Here is a 5793-nt window from a genome sequence, read left to right as displayed (position 1 = left end):
CAGTGGGCTTTATCTGAGGAGATGTAGCATTGCAGGTAGGATTTAGCCTACTTTGACCTATTCAGCCGACCACAGCCTTATGCAGAATATTGTGCTTTTGGCCAACAGTAACAAGGATGTGCTACAGTGTCTTAGTTTGTAGTTCTGAGAGAGCTGTTTCCATCTGAAACCTCAAATCCTAAATCATTTAGTCAGGTCTTTTGCCACACAGGAAGCCGTATTATTACCTCTGGAAGCTGCACAGAGACTTGCTGAGCTGATGTTTGATGACAGCGTACAACAAAGGGATATTGTTTGTGTGTGTATGTATGCCAAACCACACCGATTGGGACAATAGCAGTCTGCTGGCAAAAGCAACACAATGCATTCTGATGTTTGGAGCTAAACAAGACATGCCTGGCACGCTATATTTGGACTTGCAGGAATTATAATTATGTTGTTGCACCTCTAACCTCTTATGTTTGATCAAGTATTCTTTTTAAAAAAAATAAAAACAGATGACTTTTAGAATAATTGCTCAATTAACTCCATAGTTGCTCAGTACTGCGTTGCTCTCTTGTTGCATAAATTGGCATGAATGAAAGCTTGCAGCAGGGCTTGATTTGAAAAGCCTGGCTTAGAGATGAAACTAAGACTGAACCAGTATTTATAAGGTTTTCATGACAAGTTTTCATGACAATTGGTAAAAATGCTACTTTCACTACAAGGGTACAACAACAGGTCAGAGTTTTTTAATTGTACTCAAGCAGCCTAAGCAAAAATATATTTTTCTAGTCCACAGGTGAGGGGACGATGGGAATGCTGTGCAAATTTTTGAGATTGACAAAGTTCTTTAAGTTACATTTTGCTGCATATGTGCTGCAGTTTGCTTTGAATCCTGTTCACCATCAGCTGCTAGATGTCCTGTAAAGCTTGTTAAGGTTTAGGGGAAGTTAAGTCTGGATGCCTGAATGTGAAATGGATAAATGGATGTGGATACAAGAATAAGCCTGGCTTATTTAATAATCTTCCTTTATGAAACCTAAAATATAATGCAGTGTGTGTGTGTGTGTGTGTGTGTGTGTGTGTGTGTGTGTGTGTGTGTGCAGTGATTACATATTAAACATTACCAAAGTATATGGTTCAGTATATGGTCCCACAGATGAAAGCTCTGTCATTTAAGTTATGATACCATTGTAGCCACTTTCTCATAAATATGAAATAGTGGCTGATTGGAAGACACGAGTTATAACATTTCTGTTGATCTGTTCATCAACTTAACTAGTCTCTGCACGGAAAATTTAAAAAGGGTGCTACTTTACACTTCCTAAGAGTTTTCCCAAACAATAGTAGAGCAGAGAGAGCATCAGTATAAACAGAAACTTGACAGTTTCATTCTGAATGTGTCAGCTCTGGGGCTCTGGTGTTATCACTCTGAGCCGCAACACATAAATCAAAGTACCTTCCACTTCCATGAAAGCTTCCCACTCTGCAGCTAAAACATCTGGCTGCAACTCTAAGGAGCTGCCTGGGCCTGAGCTGAGCGTGTAACTGGCACAGATAGCAATTCCTGCTGATTTCCTTGTCAATAAACATGTCTATGGTAAGAATACATACACACACAGGTTGAGCTGAGACAAGGCTGCATGCAGTATGTATCTGCTAGCATGCAGTATGTATCTGCTAGCTTTACTTCGAAGCTCACAGTTATGCCTGCCTGTGTTTATTTGTGAGTGAATGATCTGATGAAAGATGGCTTGTGTGGTATGTTGTGTGTGTGCGTGTGACCTGGTTTTCGTGGGGGCAGGTGGGAATGTGAGCACGTGGGTGCATCAGCCTCGTGAACTCTCTTGTATATGGTCTGTATTTGAATGTCCACACATACTGCATGTTTGAATGGCATGGTATGGGTATACTGTAAGCCAGCATTCACTTCACATTAACATTCCCTAAAAATAAAGCTGTATAGAGCTGTACATCTGCTCTGTCTTTCCAAAACAAATTCAGATGGTTCTATAACAGGAGTGTCATTGTCACAGCCAAACTATGCTATACACATACGCACAGAGGCCAATGTATATATAACCAGCTCAGTAATTAGCCTTCAAAAGTAACCTCTGGCCTGAATGTTATCCTGTATGACAAATGAAGCAGCAGCAGCAACATGAAGGGTGGTCATTAGTGTATGTCGAGGCGTATACTGGAAGAGGAGGCATGGCATGTGTCTTGACTCACTGATCTGGGTTCTGTCCAGGCAATGGCATTTTTAGACCGTCTTTATCGTTGTTTCTTTTTTGTGTCAGTGGCACTAAGATAGCCTAACCCCTCAGATGATAATGTAGGGGTCACAGTTAAAATGCAACAATTTTGACCATTAAGCGATGTAAATATCTACTTGTTGCCATGTACCAAACACTTCTTTGAAAATAAGTAAAACCTGCAAAGCCAAAAATCTCAGTTGTACCTTAAAAAAAGAGACAGGCTAGCTGCACATCAAAACAGGACTCTGAGATTTGGTTAGGACTTTGTAATATTTATTAAATGAATAGATTAATTTCAGAGAAATAAGCTCATCTGTCAAGAGTTCATTGAGAAGATTCTCATATCTGTATATTAAGTCTGAAGCTAGAGACAGAAGGTGATGAGCTTAGCTTAGCTTAAAATCTTAAAGGCAGCTAAACAGCTAACCAGTAGTTTTTACTTTTCTGTTTTGTTCACATGAAATTAACCAGATTATTTAATTATTTTTTTAATCAATAGTAACTACCACCAATAGTGGCTTATTGGGAATTTGGCCATCAGTTTCATGTATGTCTTCCCACCAGGTGGGACAACTTGGAAGTGCAACAAGGAGGCTAATGAGAACTTTTTTTCTGACACCAGGGAACATTAATGTGCATTACTGTGACACTGACCATCTATAGAAAACCTTGAACCGTATCTCAGTGCCAATAACCAACGCTGAGTCAAACTACAATCCTACCATCACAACTGTACAATTAAACAAGGTATTGGGAGCAAATGGAATAGCTTGTGACTTTTAAACATTTCATCTTATGTGCTATGGTGTATTAATACAAAAGGTGGGGTGCAATTGATGACTGAGATAAACCTTTGAAAATGTTCACTCCTCTTCTGAGTGATGGGTTCAGAGATGATTCCCTGCCTGTTGTTCCCAGTGGACATGATCATGAGAAACAGCTTAATCACTGAAGAGGAGTTTCAAAAAGAACTGATAAAAATATTAACTTTAGGCCCTGGGTGCCTCTCCCTTCTGCACTTTTCCAGGGGAGGATGGTTTTGTAGTGCTGATAGTGCCTCAGCATCAGGCTTTCTCCCTCCTTCTACAATGATTCATTAAAGTTGCGTTTTGTTGTACGCCTCAAACGACAGGCAGGCCTGTCACTCCTCACCTGCTCTGAGAACTCTCCGTTCACACCTGCCACGATGCCCAATGAAAACAAGTGGCCTCACCATCACATTTCATGATACCTTCACATTCAACACAAACTCCCATGCACAGTATCTTCTCCTTCTGTTCTGATAACTTTATGCATATGCATTCACTGACATGTAGAAAGCAGACATGAAGTTTTCCACTGTAACTTGCTGGAACATTACATTATCAGAAACATTAACACTTTAGTTTTTGCTATCAGTCTCCAAGGATAACACCTGCATTTGTTCTGCAAATAGTTTTTTGTGGACTCAAACCTGTTCATCCTTGCCTAAAGGAAAGAAGTTCACTATTAGAGGGATTCTAGGAAATTTAGGAAATCATAACTCAGATACCAAAAAAGTTGGGATGGTGTGGAAAAAGTTTATAGACACAGATTCCTTCATTTGCAAACAAACTGTTTACCAACAACGGTTTTGCAAAGTGTTCCTGTGTCTATGTAGCGATATCCTAACAGATGTGAGAGAGGTGTTGTTCTCAGCCTTGTTCTCATCACTGCAAAATGTAGAATGTAAATCAGCAAAAGTATTCCTTTGAAGAACTTTTGGAGACTTTTGCTTGAAAAACAGAAGTATTGATAATAGTGACACAGTATTATGCTGTATCATGGCCTTCATGCTCTGTATGTCAGCACAGAAAACTGCCCCTGCTCATCAGCCTCTTGGTCTCTTTATTCACACTATGTATTCATTACTTTACAGTTAGTCTCGGAGATGTACTGTTCAGTGTTTCCCCCTGGAGTTTTGCCCTACACAGTGCACAATGCAGTCGTCTATCTCTGCATGATGAGAGAGGAGCCTGGTAGCACTCCCATTTATTTCTATCTCTCTGTGGTCTGACCGCTGCTCAGGCTGACCCACAGCCTTTCTAATTTGGTGATGAGCTGTAAAGTGACCTGCCTGCCCCCATGCCTGGGCGGCTGGAGCGAGAGTGGGATTCCAAGGGTTTCCTTACCAGGCAGTATCTTGGGTTGGATGGATGATACTGTATACACACCCCAACACTGTCACACACACACCCACACCCCCACTCGTACACTCTCCTCCTTCTCCTCCTCTCCCCATGGGGAGACCAGGGCTCTAGCTCTCAAGTGCACCCTGGCATTGTCCCATACACCATTCTGGCCCAGGGTAAGTTGAGATGCCAGGAATAATTGATGATGATGTAGGCCATGGTATCTGTTCATGCAGGGCAACAGGCACTTTCTCCCACCTCCTGCTGAGGGGTAATGTCCTGTCACCTCCATTTGCACTAATTGTTTTAAACTTACTGCTACTCTGCAACTGGGACTCACAGTTTCATGTATGTCATTAAGTGCTTATGTGTTAAACTAGCTCATTAGAGAATTAGGTGGACTCTTAATCCCTCTCCCACTCTAAATAAAAAATATTGTATGTCTCGTGTAGTATATTTGAGTATCATGCCTCCGGGAGGTGAGAATGTCATTTAAGTGGGTTCACAGGCAGATTAAAATGAATGCACTGCACCCAGTAATTCAACAAGTAATACTGGAGTGTGTCCCTGATGAAGGCTGCGTAGGCCAAAATGTTACCATTTAGTGGCCCAAACAAACTCAGATATATGTACTCTTTAAAGTTAAATGCTTAATCTTTTCAGTCTTTTTTGTTGCTTGGGCTTATAGGTTATTTGGGTTTCTACCTCACTATGCTCAACATGCAATGCACCTTCTCCCACTGAGGCACCTGTCTTATTGTTTCATTTCAGGGTACAGCCCCCGGACTGAGTCTAATCCACAGAAAAGGTTTAAAACACTCTGGTTTCATCTAATCTTCCTGCTCAGACCTAGCTGAGCTTGAAACCCACTTTCTCCATGATAGGAATGGACAAATAAAGGTCTCTCCCAGCACTCCAATGAAAGGGGCCTGTGTGCTCTGTGGATTAGAGCTCTGTGTTTTCTCTGTCTCCCTTTCTCCATTAGACTGAAAAGGATGAAAAAAAATAAAGACTCTCCTGTTCGTGCAGTAGCCTGTTGCAAGGCTTTGCAAATTCTATGGTTATCACTCAGTTCTAATGTTTTTTTAGGTAGGCAGTCATCATAGAAGTGGTAAGAATTTAAAATGTGCATGTGGTTTATCTGAGATGTTAGAATTCCGAGTTGTTGGTTTTTTTAACTTTGAATTTTCCCGTTCTTCTTTTCTCCCCTTCCCCCCAAAACAAAAACAAAAAAACTCATTCATTTCAAGTGATCTTATAACACTCATCATAACCACATTTTAATTATATATCGGAATGCTTTTTTGCAAAGCATTTGCATTTTTGTGTGTTTTTGCAAAGACACACTTGATCTCTGCGAAGACACGCACCGGCAGATAGTCAACCCAAGCTGAGAGCTGAGA

Source organism: Scatophagus argus, chromosome 4 (genome assembly GCF_020382885.2).
Source record: "Scatophagus argus isolate fScaArg1 chromosome 4, fScaArg1.pri, whole genome shotgun sequence".
NCBI lineage: Eukaryota > Metazoa > Chordata > Actinopteri > Scatophagidae > Scatophagus > Scatophagus argus.
This window is presented reverse-complemented; position numbering follows the sequence as displayed.